The 18,287-nt window shown below is 35.3% G+C and overlaps 1 pseudogene; it reads left to right on the top strand.

Annotated features, from left to right (window-relative positions):
- Positions 1 to 3,892: 3,892 nt before the first annotated feature.
- Positions 3,893 to 15,411, top strand: LOC115967186 (annotated as a pseudogene).
- The last annotated feature ends 2,876 nt before the right edge of the window (positions 15,412 to 18,287 follow it).

The following is an 18,287-nucleotide window of genomic DNA, read 5'->3' as shown; positions in this document are numbered from 1 at the left end:
TTATGTATCTAGTCTTTCTGTCGGACCAGGTTTAAAAATCTTGTAAGCCCATGACAATGATAGCTAATCAGCAGAATAATGGTCAATGTTAATATAAGTGTCACTAAACTTTAGTTTAAACCATAATCAAATGCAAACAAAGTTAAAACACAATGTATGAGACATAGGAACTATCTCAATCAGAAAGTAAAAAAAGTTGCTCCGACCAAGACAAGTCAAAACAAGAATTTCTTATTATATGCTGTGGGAATTACTTCATGTTAATATCAGGCAAAAGTATTTTTTGAGATAGTCAACCAACTTAATGAAAATAATTCAACATTAAAAATGATGCTTTTGCCTTGGTCAAAGTAAAATATGATATTAACCCATGTGGTGACTTAGTCACATAGGCAGTCATAATGATCACCTCACTTAAAGAGTGAGGCGTGGATTCACAAGTGTCTGTGTGAATCCACGCCTCACGTATTGGGGGGCTCGACTCTCACATGTGCATGTGTTTGATGAGGGCTCACATTTTTAGTTTGGCAAATTTGCTAGAGAGATATATTGACAAAGTTTAGTAATGATATATTTTGTTGTAATTAACAAACCAGAACAAGCAGTCTCCATATCTATTTAGAGCATGGACTCAAGAAATTATTCATCATTCACTGATCTCGTACGGGGGAATATAAATCTTGAGGATGAACTTTTCAATGTATCTGAAAGTAGTCCCCTGTGAGTCGAAGATTCTCCACTGAATGATTAAGTTGCCACTTCTAAGAAAAAACTAGCACGTGGTGTCAACTTCAGTGCTGAGGAAGACAAACTGCTTGTAACAGCGTGGCTCAATACCAGTGTCGATCCTGTGTATGGTAATGAGCAACATAAAACAACATTTTATGGCAAAGTTGCTAAATACTTTATGGACCACAAGACTGATTCTACATGTAGTGTTGCATCCCTAACAATCCGATGGGGAACGATTAATAGGGAAACAATTAAATTTGTTGGGTCCTTAGCTAAAATTGAAGCAAAGAATGAAAGTGGAACCGTGGCTCATGACAAGGTATAAATTTTGCAATGTTCTTTAATTTTTTTAGGTTTACAACACAAATGAATTGTTTGAAGAAACTAATTATGTTATATTTATTTAATTTTTTTTAGATTGAGAAAGCAAATGAATTGTTTAAAGAAATTCACGGTTCCATTTTTCAATTTGAACATTGTTGGCTAATCTTGAAGGATTTTCCAAAGTGGGCATCTACTATGCCTAGGGGAGATTCAAGAAAAGAAATGCCTCAAACTCCAGATTTAATAGATCAAGGAGGGGGGGTTGATGGCATTATGGATTTCGAGAGGCCAATAGGTAGAAAAGCTGAAAAGGCTAATCGAAAGAGAAAAGATGATGGGAAAGATATTGCAACGAAATATTTGAAAAAAAAAATGAAAATTCTTGAAGAAGGTTGTGTAACCGAAAAAGAGAAAGTACGTATCAAAGCGGAAAAGGTTTGCTTGCAACAGTTGAAAGAGAATGAAAGAATTATGATGCTAGACACAAGTGGCATGAACGAAGACCAAAGAACTTTTTATGATGGACTCAAAAAGGAAATCCTTACAAAACAAAGATCAAGTCATTCATTGGGTTGAGATGATGTTGGTGATGTCTTGTTTCAACCTTATTTTGGTAGTAACTAATTTTAGGCCATGATATGTATTTTGTGGCATTTTTTGGGTGTAGCTAATTTTAGGCCTTGATATGTATTTTGTGATCTTAGCAAAAGGTCTTGACTCTTTTATTATGTGATTTCGTTGTAGATTCTAGTAGGCCACTGTCATGTAAGTAATTCTAACATTTTAGCTTATATAAAATGTCGTGTATTTTCTATATTTGAATTTATATTACAAAAAAACCTGTACAACTCTCCAACTTTTGCAGATTTTTCTTCTTGCTATTTGCCAAGCGGATATGTGGTTGTTTAGCTTTGCATTATCTTGTATTTTGATTTGTTTGTTGCTGGGAATTTGTCATTGGCCTGCGTATATGGATAGTCAATCTTGGTTGTGTAGTTAGATACTGTTATTTGGTTGTTGGGAGTTGTTTGCTCTATTGCAGTTATGACTGGTTTTCCAGCTTGTTGCTTAATAAAATTCACTTGATTATCAACAAAAATAAATAAACAAATGAAATGCGATGGCAGTGTTTAAAGCTATGTCTGCTATATGTGATGTTATTTCCATGTTTCAAAATGGATGGACTCAATAATCTATTAAGTATAATTTCTGAAATATCGATGATTTCTTATTTCTAGTCCATTAAGTGGATCAATCTTATTCTGTTTCTTTGTTCTTTCAAATATACATGCCCTTTTGTTACATTTTGTAAGATCAATTGGGAAGTTTTTGCCATTTTCCCTTCTTGTTATGTGGTTTCTTGTATTCCATTTAACGGTCATATATCAATAACTTTATTTGTTTTTTAATACTTGAGAATCCACTCATTATCATATACTTGTGCTGCTGTTACTAAAAAATTGTTTATGAAGATTTAGATGATTTATTTATGTGGTAGTTATTTCTTGTAATCTAAAATAAATAGTTAAATATGAGTATTTATGTAGATGGAGAGCTCAATGATGTGTAAACTTGCAAATTTGATATCTTAGAGAACAAGGCCCAAATTTAAATAGGCCTATATTGCCGTTTGGCTAGACTCACATTATAGATTATAGATTTTATATGATATGTGCTTATCTTTCTTTTATAAGATATTGCAATCAAATCTTCTTTTAAAGTTATTGATTTCATTTCATATTATGATAATGGCATCTATATTGATAATTGCTTTCTAATGTTTTCTTATAGTTTATCTCCATGGGTTGTTCTTTTTTTCGTAAATTGCTTGATAATGACTCAGATGAAGATGAGATAATTATAAAACTTCTCATGGGTTCGACATCACAACGTAAGCATCGTAGGTATATCGACTGTAATCATTTGGCAGGCCATAGAAGGCTTTATGATGACTACTTTGCTGAAGAACCTGTATATCCTCCCAACTTATTTCGAAGGAGATTTCGAATGAGACGTTCTCTTTTTCTCCGAATCTTATCTAAGATAGAAGCTCATGAACCTTACTTTACCCAAAAAAGAAATGCTGCCAAAAAGCTTGGTCTATCTCCCCTTCAAAAGATGACCGCTACACTTAGGATGCTTGCTTATGGAGTAGCAACTGATTTTATGGATGAATATGTGAGAATAGCAGAAACCACTGCAATAACCAATTTGAAAAAATTTGTTGCAGTAGTGGTTGCTATTTTTTTAGAGGAATACTTGAGGTCACCAAACAATGAAGACATCGCTAGATTGTTAGCCCATGGCCAAAACCGTGGATTTCTAGGCATGTTGGGAGGTATTGATTGCATGCATTCATTGGAAATGGAAAAATTGTCCAACTGCATGGAAAGGGATATATTGTGGTCATATTCGTGAGCCAAGTATTATTTTTGAAGCAGTGGCTTCATATGATTTTTGGATATGACACTCATTTTTTGGGTTACCTAGGTCAAATAATGATATTAACGTGTTGGAGCAGTCTCATGTATTTTCTGAGCTTGCACAAGGACGTGCTCCTGCAATTAATTACTCAATTAATAGTCATGATTACACAATGGGTTACTATCTTGCCGATGACATATATCCATAATGGTCAACATTTGTGAAGACAATCACAAGGCCACTAGGAGCAAAAAGAAAATTATTTGCAAAAGCTCAGGAGGCATATAGGAAGGATGTAGAGCGTGCATTTGGAGTGCTTCAAGCATGATTTGCAATTGTATGTGGACCTGCACGGTTTTTCTATCATGAAACACTACAAGACATTATGAAAGCATGCATAATTCTTCATAACATGATTATTGAAGATGAGCGAGATGAAGCTAAAGCAGTGGACTTAGATTATGAACAAATTGATGAGATTTCATGTACACCAATGTCACGTGAGCCAACAAATGAATTTACAGAGTTCATTCAAGTTCATCAATGCATTAGGGATTGAGAAGTTCATTCTCAACTCCAAATGAATCTCGTTGAACATTTATGACAATTACAAGGAGAGTCATGAAAAATTTTGGTTTTGTTTATTTCTCTCATCTTCTTTATGGATTTGCCATTAAAACTTTTGATTTGGTTTATTTGTTTCATTTTGTTTTTATAAAGCTACCATTAAAACTCATTGGCTATGTTGTTTTGTTGTGTTAAGTTTAGTATTAGACAATTGTTTTGTTGTGTTAAATTTAAGTACCATTTGGCATCAAGGAAGTGGCAAGCTCAACTATGTTTAATTCAATGGGTTTTGTGTGAGTTAATATTATTGGATATGAGTTATTTGTGTAAGTTTTCTATGGACTACATTGGTAGTTTAGTTTAGTTTAAACAACTTCAACTTGACAGGTAGCTTTTAGATTGCATATATTTTTGGCTTTTGACATAAGCCTTGGTATTTGGTGTTATTTGGGTGCATGCGTTACTTGCTGTTCTATATAGCTTGGTTGTGCTCAGAACCTGTTTGTGCTTGAGTGTTGTTATCTAGCCTTGTGGTTTGTTCAGACTCAGTATCTTTTTGAGTTCTTGGTTTCTGGATAGGTGTTGTTTTGATCAGCTTGAGTTCTTTGATATAAGAGACAGCTTCTTTTGCCCATTTGCTCTCACTCAGTGACAGGTTGAACATGTTTTTTTTTTTTTTTTTTTTTTTTTTTTTTTTTTTTTTAAGGTGATAGGTTCTGAGGTTTTTTGAACTTTGAAGTCCCCAAGTTTTTTTTTTTTTTTTTTTTTTTTTTTTTTTTTTTTAATGCTTAAGAAAATATTAATTTTTAAAAATATGAGTTGAATTAAGAGTATTTTTAGTTTTAAGAATTTTGTCATACATGTAATACTATGACTAATGCTCACAAAAGGCCAAACTTTGTACAGGGCAACAGGTGTGGCTGGATTACATCCCAGCTGACATTGCGCCTCTAGTTTCATTTGATGCCCATTGAGGTTCTTTCAATAAAGCCCAGGTTGTCCGGTTTCTCAAAAAGAAAAAAGAAAAAAAAAAGAATTAAGAGTATTGTTTGAAATGTTACCGTTAAGAATTGATGAGATTTGAAAGAAAGAATAAAATATTACCGTTGAACAAATAATAAAGAAAGAATTAAATAAGAATTAAAAAGAATTAAGAAATAATATTTAAATGAAGTGGTAAAAATATAGAATATCTGATAAATGGGATATTGTAAAATAATATGATAAAATAATAAAGTAGACTTTTGATGTGATAAAATGACATAATTTTTACAACGGCCGTTACTTATGCTCTTATATTAAATGATTTAGGGGTGTGCAGAAAACCCACCGACCCGCCAAACCCGACCCAACCCAACCCGACCCTCCAGGTTGGGTCGGTTTTTAAGGCTTAGTGGGTTGGGTTAGGTTACAAAAATTTTTTTTATGGCGGGTCGGGTTAGGTTTGGGTCATAAAATTACAAACCCGCCAAACCCAACCCGACCCACCCATATTTAATATATATTTTATATTTAATAATTTTTTTAAATCAATTGTAGGGCACTTTTATATATATATATATATATATATATATATATATATATATATTTAAATATATATTATATATTTAATTTAAAAAAAAAACAGCTATAGAGCAGCATTTCCTCAGTTCCTCCTACTAATACTAATTTAATATATATAATATTATATAATTAATAAATTTTTTTAAATAGCCAGTTCTTCCTATCCTATATAAAAGCCAATTAGTTCACACAAATCCTAATAAATTACTATTGTTGTTTAGTCACTAGTGTTGTTTGCCTTTAAGAAGTTGTATTGATACTAATCTTTAGAATTTTTTTTAATATATTAATATATATTTTTTTCTACTCAATTTAATAATAATAATAATAATAATTTGTCAAACCCATGGGTTCAACCGGACCCATGTAGGTTGGATTGGGTTGAACTTATATGACGGGTTGGATTGGATTGAATTATTTTTGACCTACTATGGTAGGTTGGGTCAAAAAATCTACTTAATCCGACCAAACTCAACCCATGCACACTCCTAAAATGATTAAAGCCCTTAAAACGAGTGAAGAAGACAAAAACTTTTGCAAACCAAGAACAACATATTACTAAAATAATATTTCTATTATAATAAAAATTGGTTCATATATCATGGCTAGCTGGGCAATGAATTTGCGCAAAAGCGGGGCAAACAGACAGCCAGCGCATACAAGCCATGGCGGTGTCTCTTTTGAATTGCTTGATTGCTTCTTTCGTTTAGTGTCTTTCAGCCTTTTATACTTTTCCATATCGGCTTTTCTGACAAATTTCAGACATTGTTTTCCTGATTGATTGGTATACATTCTTTTCACGTGTTGTACACCCATCATTTGGTTTTATTTATTACACTCCAAAAAGTTTTATTTTCTCCCGCAACTATACTAGTAATAGAATATAATGCCCCCAAAAAATTACAACCGGCCCCGCAATTGTTCCTAAGATTTCTAGTTGGCCGCTCCAATTGTTCAAAACTTTATAGCCGGCCCTTATAGTCAATTCAATAATGCACAAACTCAAATAAAAAATAATAATAATATTAATGCACAAACTTTCTTGTGTCATTGACAATCTATTTCCCGATATAATTTTACTTTTTTCCATCTTACTAGGAAGCTTCGAGTGCTAGCCGAGCCGATTGTCATTCCAACCAAAAGTCAAAATTATCATCCCAAGACAGCCATAACAAATTCCTACCATCTGATTCTCAAAAACAAAAACAAAAAAAAAAAAAAAAAAAAATTCCAACCATCTATAACAAATAAATCAGACCATGAATCTAGTTTTTTTGTCTGTGTGCACCGTTACTTATCTCCTTGACTAATTGCTGAAGTGAACTTGCAGGAGTGAATTTTCTTCTCACAAATGAAGAGAGAGAGATGTATATATATATATATATATATATATATGTATAAATATTTAAAAAGAAAATCATTTTACATCAAAATTATGCCTAACGACAATCTTTCATAGAATAAATATAAATATAGCAATACAAAATATTATCATATAACAATATTTTTTATAAGTCTAACGTTTGAGATTTCTAGACTGTACTATTATTATTACTATTTTGATAGAAGACTTTACTATTATTACTGTAGTATTATTAGGGGTGTGCGTGGATATGATTGGGCAGGTAAAGACTAATATTTCTATCACATCCGCCATTAGCGAGTTGAGAAAATTCCAATCCGTCACTGACCTACCGAAATCTAAATTTGGCGGATTTGTTACAGATTTTGGTGGTTTCAACTCAGTGAATTAGGCGGGTTGACATTATTCTTTTGATAAACTACAGAGTATATATACTTGCATACAATGATAACCAACATTGGTGCCTAAACTAACCATATTACAAAGTATAAAAAGTTAAGAACCACTAAGAGTATTACACATACAAAATAGTAAAACTAACTCTATTATTAGAAACTAAATGAACTTTAACTTCTGAATCTAATGTTACACGTTGTTTTATATTTGCTTGCATCTTCAGTGGATTGATTTAAGTTTGTAGGTATAGCTGGCTTTACATGTAATACCATAACGTTTTTTATAATATATAAAATGGATCAAAAGACAAATCATTTCGTTGATTTACAATATGGAGTCTAGAATGTATGAAGTGAGTTTAGGGTTTCAATGTTAACTTTTTATATTTTGTTTAAGGAATTGTTACTCATTTGATTTCGTGCCTATACAAACTTTCCCTTTTTCATAATTTCTTCTAAGAAAGGTTGATGTGTCAAATTGTGATTAGAATAATATCACGTTCACATCATTTTCACTTAAACCTAACATAAACATTACTTTCACATGAACCTAACATAAACGCTATTTTTATAAGTACTAATCACTATATGATACTTAGAGCAACCGCATCAGTCATTGCAAACTTTCTGTCTATTTTGCACAAAAAAACTACTTTTTCTATTTTACAAACTCATTTTTACAAAACACCCACATCAGTCTATCTATTATATACATCTATTCAATAAAATATTCATTATTTTACAATTTTTTATTATTTCCTCACTCATTACCCCTCTTTCTCACAAACCCAAGACTACCAAAAAATACTAAAATATTAAATGCATGAGGTATAGTAACCGTACATATATGCACGGTTACTATAACTCTTGTGCATTTATGCACAATTTTACACCATAAGTGTTTTTTTCTCAAAAGGTATAAAATGGATTACTTTTTATATTTTGCAAAATTTTGCATGAGCTACGGTTGCTTTAAGTTGTTGCAACTTCCAAAGAAAAACTTTGTGGAATTATTGACTGTGAAAAACTTTTTGGACTTATTGACTGTGGAAACTTTGTTTTGATTGGGGCATGTTTGGGAGATAAGATGCAAGAATGCAAGTCTTTGTACCAAAAATGGAACTATAGTGAGTTTGACTGATCTCAATCGGAATGACCAGACTTTGTTGTCAGTAGCAGAGCATTCGTGGCTGTGGCTTAGAAGGGTATGGGCCAAGACATTTTGAAACATGGGAATTGTCGAGGTGGAACACAAGACGCAAGCATATTGAGAGATTTGCGAGCTATGCTACTGAATTTTAATATTAGCTCTCAATACAGCTTGGTGTTTCCTCAACCCAAGCATTTTGGTCTAACACACCTTTTGCAAACCGAGCTAATGTGTGTGCAGCCTTATTCCCTGACCGAACCACATGGCTGAAGTTAACCTCTCGAAACTTATAAAGTTGGGACAAGGACCCAGTAATGACATTCGTAATAGAAGAGGGAGGGTCTGTGAGTTGCAGCATGGCATTCACCACAGTGAGGGAGTCACTTTCAAATAGGCAGTCTTGGATCCCCATATCCCATGCAAAATTGACTGCTTCCTCCATTGCTTTTGCCTCCACCTCAATAGCACCCAAGGAGCTTTTATCTTCTTGCTAAGTGTTGCCACCACCACCCCGTGATGGTCCCTGATCACCACCCCAATTTCGGTTTCCTTTTGCTGAGAGAATACTGCACCGTCCATGTTGGCTTTGTACCACGAAGGCTTAGGAGGTTGCCACATTGCTTCCATAGTCTTTGTATGGCCGTGTAGAGTGGTTAGCCAGCACAAAGTTCTCCAAGTATTCTTTTGTCCACCGAGCAAGAACAGAAGCAGGTTTTCTACTCTTCCCATGGAGCACCTCATTTCGGTTCGTCCAAATGCCCTATGCTGTCATTACCATCAGATCCATGTCCTCCTCCGACCAATGCTTCACGTTTCGGGCATACCACAGCAAGTCCAGGAATTCCGGGAATTTGTCCATAACCTTATCCGTATCCAAGCTTACTTCCTTTCATACTTCCTTTGCACGGTGACAGTGCCAGAGCACATGACTTGTTGTTTCTTCAAAATTTCCACATACCTCACAGGTATTATCTGCCGTTATCCTCCGACGAAAGAGGTTAGCCTTTGTGGGTAGAATATTTTGGCATGCACGCCACATGAAGTTTTGAATCTTATTAGGTACATTCAATCGCCAAATAAACTTCCAAAACTCCTTCATGTGTGTTGAGTTTGAGCTCTCCTCAATGTCGTTGCCAGCTCTCTCATCAAGTGCCAACCTATATGCCGATTTCACCGTGAACTTCCCTGAAGAAGTCAGAGCCCAGATAACGTGATCGTTAGGAAGAGTCGGACTCAGTGCAATGGAGAGAGCCGATTCAATATCTTTGGCCATGAGGGTTCGTTGTAGGGCTTCCAAGTCCCATTCTCCTCTCTGGTAATCAATTAACGTAGCCACTTGTAATTCATCACCAACACTCGAGCATAGTGTTACAACTTTATATGTGGAAGACAAAGGGAGCCAGCGGTCTCCCCATATCCGAACTTTGGCTCCATTTCCTATCCTCCAACGGCTTCCTTTTCGGACTATCTCCTCCAAGCATATGATGGTTTTGTGCCCAAAGTAGCTGAGAGAAAATCTCCATGCAGAAAATATTTAGCTTGGAAGACACAGTAGAATAGGGACTTAGTACAGGTTTGAAGGTGCCACCCCTGCATGGCTAGTAATGCCACATTAAATGCCTTGAGGTCCCTAAATCTCATACCGCCAGTCTCCTTAGGAGTGCACATCTTCTCCCAGCTAAGGTAAGCCATCTTGTTTACCCCATTATTTTGTCCCCACCAAAATTTGCAAACCATACCGGCAAGCTCATCACATAAGGAATCTGGGAGTTTGAAGCAACTCATAATATAAGAAGGAATTGCTTGGCCAACTGCTTTTATTAATATTTCCTTGCCCGCATTTGATAGAAGCTTTTCCTTCCACCCCGATAGTTTTTTGCCTAGTTTGTCTTTTAGATCATGGAAGGTGTTCTTTTTGGATCTCCCAACCAACGAAGGTAGACCCAGGTATTTTTCATGCTGGCGTATGACTTGGGCTCCGAATCTAGATTTTTTTCTTCCTGTATTGTACGTGGAGTATTCTTACTGAAAAAGAGGGCAGTTTTGGCTTTATTGAGTTGCTGGCCTGAGGCAGCTTCATATACAGTGAATATGCGTTGTAGCTCATTACATTCTTCCAATGATGCTCGACAAAAAACCAAGCTATCATCAGCAAAGAAAAAATGGGAAATTCTTAGGGCTCTCTGACAAATAGCTACACCATGGATATTTTGCCTCTTTGCTGCGCAATGAAAAAGTACTGAAAGACCCTATGCACAAAATAGAAACAGATAAGGAGATAATGGGTCCCCTTGGAGAAGGCCTCTAGAAGGTACTATTCTGCCTCGGGTTTGCCCATTAATATGGATAGAGTATGTGACAGTTGTTATACACCTCATAATCACTTCAATCATTTTCTGATGAACACCCATTTTCCTCATAATACTCTCCAAGCTTGTCCATTCTATCATATCATAAGCTTTGCTCATGTCCAATTTTAAAGCCATCTCCCCCACTCTCCCAAACTTCTTCTGGCTAATATGGTGCATGGTTTCAAACGCAACCAACACATTATCAGTGATAAAATGCCCCTTGGTAAAAGCACTTTGATTCTCACTGACAATTATTGATAAAACACTCTTCAGTCTATTAGCAACTGCTTTAGAAGCTATTTTGTAGGCCATATTACGTAAACTAATTGGCCTATATTCAGTGATTTTTCTAGGGTTTTGGACTTTAGTAATAAGAACAATCTGGGTGTCATTATAGTTAAGAGGAACAATACCATGATTCAGGAAATCCAATGCAGCTTGAGTGACACAAGTGTCAGTGAGTGACCAGAATTTCTAATAGAAAAGAGGTGGCAAACTGTCCAGTCCTGGTGCAGTATTAGGGTGCATTTGTTTTAATGCTAGGGCTACTTCTGAAGCCTGAAAGTCTCTGGTTAACATCTGGTTCATTGCATTCGTTACTGTGGGTGAGATGACATTTAAAAACTCTGTCATATCTCCCGGCTGAGTGGAAGTAAATAATGTGGAGAAGTACTGTGTAGCTACATATTCAATCTCATCCAGACCCTCCTGCCATAGCCCATTCTCATCCTCCAATCCCTGAATCCAATTCCGTTGCTTCCTGTTTGACGTTTTGGTATGGAAGAAGCTAGTATTGCGATCCCCTTCCTTCAAATAAATATTTCGAGATCGTTGTTTCCACATGACCTCTTCTATATCCAACCAAGAGTTTAGAGACTGCCTAACCTATCGAATAGATTCCATATTAAGCTCCGGGGCGGTTTCCAAAGCTTGAAGCCTATTCCAAAGTGACTTGATCCGATTGCCAACATGACCAAATTCTTTTTTATTCCATTGAGTGAGGCGTGCATTACATGAGGAAATACAGTTCTGAAGTGGATGACCTGTAGGGACACCGAGGCCAAACTCCCACACATCACTTACAACCTCTGCACACCTTGGATCACGAAGCCACATGGCTTCAAACCTAAGAGGCTTCCCACCTCTATGCTGCTGTATCTCCCCTTGATTCCACCAAAGAGCTAGTATGCAGTGATCCAATGCAGTGGTCGACATCTGAATCGGCATCTATTTATGGCATCCCGAAATCTTTCCATCTGTTTAGGTGACCTCAGATTACCCCTAAGATTCTCAGCATCACTAACGATTTCATTGAAGTCCCCCATACACAGCCAGGGAAGATGGTTTGAGTTCCCTAGTCTCTCGAGAATTCGCCATGTCTCCTCTCTCCTACTCGTTTCTGGTTGCCCATAAAATCCCGTGAACCTCCACTTCCCTCTTCCATCAACCCCTCCCACCTCTGCATCTATATGCCACGGTCCAAATGTTTGCACATCCACCATTATCTCCTTCTTCCATAGTAAAGCCAACCCCCCTTTACTTCCATTGCTAGCCACTACCAACCCTTTTGTAAATCCAAGAGTAAACTTCTTCTTAGTCATCTCTTCCTTGGACAGCTTAGTTTCCATAAGGAAAACTAAGATGGGATCTTCAGAGGCAATCACCTTTTGGAGTTGTCGAACTGTTCGGAGGTTTCCAAGCCCCCAACAGTTCCAACTAAAAGCATTCATTAATCTTAGCGGTGCTGCCTCGCAGCCACCGCCATTTCAGTAAACTCCATAGCCAACAACTTAGTCACTTCCACCACTTCAGTTTCCATCTTTTTCTTTTTTGACGTGGTTACCATGTCGGTACTTGCATGGTCATGTGCCCCACGTTTATTTCCTGCATGGGCATCCTCAGAGGTTGGGTTAATAATCTTTGGCCCGGTTATGACTCTTTTCCAAGTTCTGGGGATTGGGTTATTAGTGATAGGCCCATTAGGCCCAATACCCGAGCAGACCATAGCTTGTGGGCGTTGGTTCAATGTCACGTCCACATCTGGTCCACCACTTCTCAACTCTGGCAGTGTGTTGTCAGCCATTTCTTTAGTCCTGCAATCACAATCATCATTAATGGTATTAGTAACCGAAGAAATAGCAATGCCATTAAGGAGTGCATCATAAATTTCCTGGATGTGCGCCTGAAATTTCTCCTTGTCAGTAAGTATTTCCGTGATCTTCGCCTTATCATTTGATTTCGAAATTTCCTTGGGATTCGCACTTTCCTTTCTCATGCTAACATCCATCCTAGTCATCATCACCGGACTGTCAGTCACCGTCGCTGGAGTAGTGTCGAAACCACCCTTCTCTGCGTCACTTCCCATTCTCCGAGCCTCCTCCCCAGCCACCGATATTACCTTCCGCCTTGACATACTCATTTGAGGCTTACGCATCCAATTGCTGAATTGCTGTTGCTGGACATTTAGTGTCCCTTTACTGTGAATCCAAAAATCACACTCCTTTGCATCATGCGTTAATCTCCCACACCAGTAGCAGAAGATTGGGAGACGTTTGTACCGAAACGAAACCCACCCATCACTATCTGGGCCAAACTGCACTCACCGTCCTCAACTGAGTGGTTTCGTAATGTCCAGTTCCACGCGCACCCTCATGAACTCCCCTCCGTCTGTTTCCTCCTTATCGCTGCAGTGGATTATACGTCCTAGTGGTTGACAAATTCCTTCCGCTGCATCTACCATCATTCTCTGCGCAGGAAGATCGTGCACTTGAACCCAAAACTCCGTCGTATCAAAGCGAAGCTCCTTAAGAGACTGATCGGTTTCGTACCGACAGAGAGCAACCAAATATTTGTCAAAGCTCCATGGTGCACCGAGTAGAATCTTCTTAGCGTCCAGCTCATCTTTGAAAGTAAAAAGAATGAGATGGTTCCCCAAGTCTTTGATGTGAAACTCATGTTTTGTCTTCCACAGTGGTTGGAGAGTCCGAGCCACAACTTCAATACTGAGAGCTCTCTTAGTGAAAAACTTAGCCGCTAACATGCTACTTGGTTTGATGTTTTTGTTTTCAAAGTCAAACGTGTCACCCTCTTGTTCTAATAGAGACAAACGATTCCATTCTCTAATTAAGGAATCCATAATTCACACTGTTTCCCTGGTCACACGAAGAAAATGCCCATAAGCCCTCTACGCAACGGTGTTACGCAAAGGGACTAAATCCTATGAGAGAAACAAAATTCTACTGACGAGGAGTTTGGCGCCGCCAAGACTCTAGGTCAGAGAAACTCCTAATTGTTTTTGCCCCTGTTGCATAGGAATTTTTTTTTTAAAGTTTCTTCTAGTGTGTGGTTATGTTACACCTACCCCATTTATTAAAGTCCCGATGTGGACCCACTTTAAATAATAATATGGGCTCAGCGCCTCAGCCATTGTCCCCTTGGACAAAAACCAGTACATCAAATGTTAGTAACGGTCCAATTCTTATGAAAAACAAAAATTACTAACCGTACATATTTTTCAATTTCACTATAAAATGCTTATAAATTAACATAATTGTGGTAAATCAACTATATATTACATCTTTCTCAAAAAAAAAAAAAAAAAAAACTATATATTACATAATTTACTAAAAAAAAAAAAACTATATATTACATAATTTACTAAAAAAAAAAAAAACTATATATTACATAAATGTCTTTTTTTTTTTTTTAATTGTCTGGTGTTTAAAAAATTGACACATAAATTTATAAAATTAATATAGTAAAAGTTGTAATAACCTAGCATCACTCAAAATAAATATATATTTTTTCAATTTCTTTCATTGGGCAATAATATGATCTTCTTGGTTGCATAAACCAGGGTACCTTGTCAATACAAAAATCAGAATTTGGCTGTACGAGTGGAAGAATCAAGCCAAAAACCAAATTACTTGGCAGTGAAATTTCTATATCAAGGAGGTCAAACAGAAATAGTTGGTGTTTATGTAGCAGGTGAGCCAAAGGCTTATATTATATTTACCAAACTTTTTAAATAAATGTTCACATTAAGGTCCATACTGATGTAATATTGTTATTGCAATCTTCATAGGTTGGTTCTTCAAACTGGGGCTTCATGAGCCACAACTATGGGGCAGTTTGGGACACAAGTGGAGTGCCATCAGGGGCATTGCAATTCCGGTTTGTGATCACAGCAGGGTATGATGGGAAGTATATTTGGGCACAACATGTCCTTCTTACTGACTGGAAGTCAGGGGTGATATATGACTCAGGGGTTCAATTCACTGATATTGCACAAGAGGGTTGTTCTCCATGTGATGATGAGACTTGGAAATGAGGGATCTTGTTAATGCTAGTGTGAATATATATAAATATAGGTGGGTTCCTTGTAACATGCATTGAATTACTTGATTTAGTAGCTTAGGAGATAAGAATACAAATCGGAAGGGCTTAGACTTGCCAAGAAAATAGATGGGGCTAAATATGTATGTTTCGGAATTATAAACTTTCCTACTAGGACAAATTTTCACTTCTTGATGTTCTCTAACATATTTCTTCTACGATAAAATGTCCCATCTCTCTCTCTCTCTCTCATGTGCATGTATCAAAATGTGCATATAATGTATACAAATGACATGCAATTCACAAGTAAATTTAAAAATTCTGATGCAAAACCACCATAGACTGCCACATGGTACATTTGATGGCATGGACAAGGAAGAGGAAGTGCTTGTGCTTCCAATGAAAAGCCATAAATTCATATGATTGGCAGCTGCAGATTGATATATTAGGGAGTCAGAGGAGCGTTTATACTATATAGTATAGCACGAAGTTTGTACAGGGGTTGAAGTTAAAGTCATGGACTCATGGGTTCAAATGTTATCAAGAGGATATATTTGTAGACAATGTCTAGAAGGCTCAGTCAAAATTTTGACACAAGGGCCTCTTTTTTTTTTTTTTTGATAAGAAACAAATCCATTAGAAGCAAGCCAGAAACAGCAAAGCAAGGCAAACAAACAGCAAACCAGACACAGCACAGCTACAGACAGCAAACCCAGCTACATGCAGTCCAAGTGCATCAGAGTTCTAACTATAGGCGGAGAAACTCCTCTCCACAAGTGACTAACATTATTACAACGAGCAAACTTAGCAAGCTCATGAGCCACCCTATTAAAATCCCTCTTCACGTGCCGAATCTGCGAACCAGCAAAAACATCGAGGAGGTTCACAATACCATCGAGGAGGGCCTCTTTTTCTTTCTATAGCAAAGGGCCTTATTAATATTCGGGCCTTTAGTTTGAGCTTGCTATGTGTAAAACAATTTGGGTCCAAGACATTCCTAAAGGGCATTATTAAAACTCCATCTGGTTTCTTCAGGCCCAAAACAATTTGGGTCTAAGATGCATCTCTCTCTCTCTCTCACATGTGCATATAAAATGCATCTTGGATTCCCTTGGATTTTTGTAAAAGAGTACCAAAGCTAATGGCTGCTCACAGAAAACCATAAGCTTGGAAAGTTATGGCTCTTTTTACCTGTTATAGTTTTTTCTTTTTTCTTTTCTCATATGGCTGGGCTTTGCCCAAGTATCTTTACTTTGTTCAAGTTTCCTACAGTTTATCAAACCAAAAAAAAAAAAAAAAAACAAAATTTAGCAAAAAAATTGGTTGTAGTCCAAGGCTACAATCTTACCTAATAAAATAAATATTATTACATATTTTAAAAATCTAACTATTAAATTATATGTTTTTTGTGTTCTTAATATACATGTCAAATTTTGTATCAATTGGATATTGTTTACTATATAATCTATAAGCTTATATTTTATGCATAATTTGAAACTACAAAAACTTGTAATTTAAACAATTTATTAATGAGATAGCTATTAATTTTTAATTTTCTAAAAATTTTACAAGTATAGAGGATATAAGATGAAGATATAATCTCATGGTGGATTTGTCAAAATTCATCTCCAATAAAAAAAGATATTGAGTAAAGTTGTAGTCTTAGGCTACAACCAATTTTAAATCTAAACTTTATCCCAAAAAAAAAATAATTGTTTCAGTACACTAACTATAAAACTTCGCCTTGTGACTAAATTAACTGACTAACACACTTTTGTTTTTATCAAAATAAAATAAAAAACACACCAAATTTCATGACAAATTGATACTCTAAACTCTTAATTGTCTTCCTCACGGCAAAACCAAATATTAAGGGCATGTTTGGTATACTATAAACTATTTATTGTCTTTCTCACAACAAAACCAAAAACTAAGGGCATGTTTGATACATTGTAATAAACATTGTAATGTAATGGTTATTCTTATCGTTTAGTTTTTTTTTTAGTTTTATTATGCCTTTATTAAAGGGAATAGTTATTACTTATTCCTTATAAATAGTTATTCTAAAATTAATATATTTCCATATAAATAAATTTTCCATATACACATAACAAATATTAAAATAATAAAATATAATTAAATATAATTTTATGAGTAAGATGTTTCCTAAAATAAATCTTAAGTTTTATTATATGGACAACTTTTAGCTACAAAATTGATTGTAGCCTTAAACTACAACTTTACTCAAAATTCTTAAGTATTACATTTTCTAGCTCTCTAAAAAAAAAAAGTATTATATTTTCTTCTTATATTTTTCATGCTTGCAAATTTTTTAGAAAATTAAGAATCAATAGCTATGTCATCAATGAATTGTTTGAATTGCAAGTTTTTGTAGTTTAAAATTATGCATAATATACAAGCTTAATGATCATATACTAAATAATATCTAATTTTATTGGATGTCCCTATATTTTCCATGCTTGCAAATTTTTTAGAAAATTAAGAATCAATAGCTATGTCATCAATGAATTGTTTGAATTGCAAGTTTTTGTAGTTTAAAATTATGCATAATATACAAGCTTAATGATCATATACTAAATAATATCTAATTTTATTGGATGTCCCTATATTTTCCATGCTTGCAAATTTTTTAGAAAATTAAGAATCAATAGCTATGTCATCAATGAATTGTTTGAATTGCAAGTTTTTGTAGTTTAAAATTATGCATAATATACAAGCTTAATGATCATATACTAAATAATATCTAATTTTATTGGATGTCCCTATATTTTCCATGCTTGCAAATTTTTTAGAAAATTAAGAATCAATAGCTATGTCATCAATGAATTGTTTAAATTGCAAGTTTTTGTAGTTTAAAATTATGCATAATATACAAGCTTAATGATCATATACTAAATAATATCTAATTTTATTGGATGTCCCTTTAGGGACATCCGATAAAATTGGAAAAGTATTAAGAGTGTAAAAAGCATACAGTTCAACTATTAGATTTTCAAAATATGTAATATTATTTATTTTATTGAGTAAAGTTGTAGCATTAGACTACAACTAATTTTGTAAGT

Source organism: Quercus lobata, chromosome 11 (genome assembly GCF_001633185.2).
Source record: "Quercus lobata isolate SW786 chromosome 11, ValleyOak3.0 Primary Assembly, whole genome shotgun sequence".
NCBI lineage: Eukaryota > Viridiplantae > Streptophyta > Magnoliopsida > Fagales > Fagaceae > Quercus > Quercus lobata.
The sequence above is the reverse complement of the archived record's forward strand: the minus strand, read 5'-3'. Positions and strand labels throughout refer to the sequence as shown.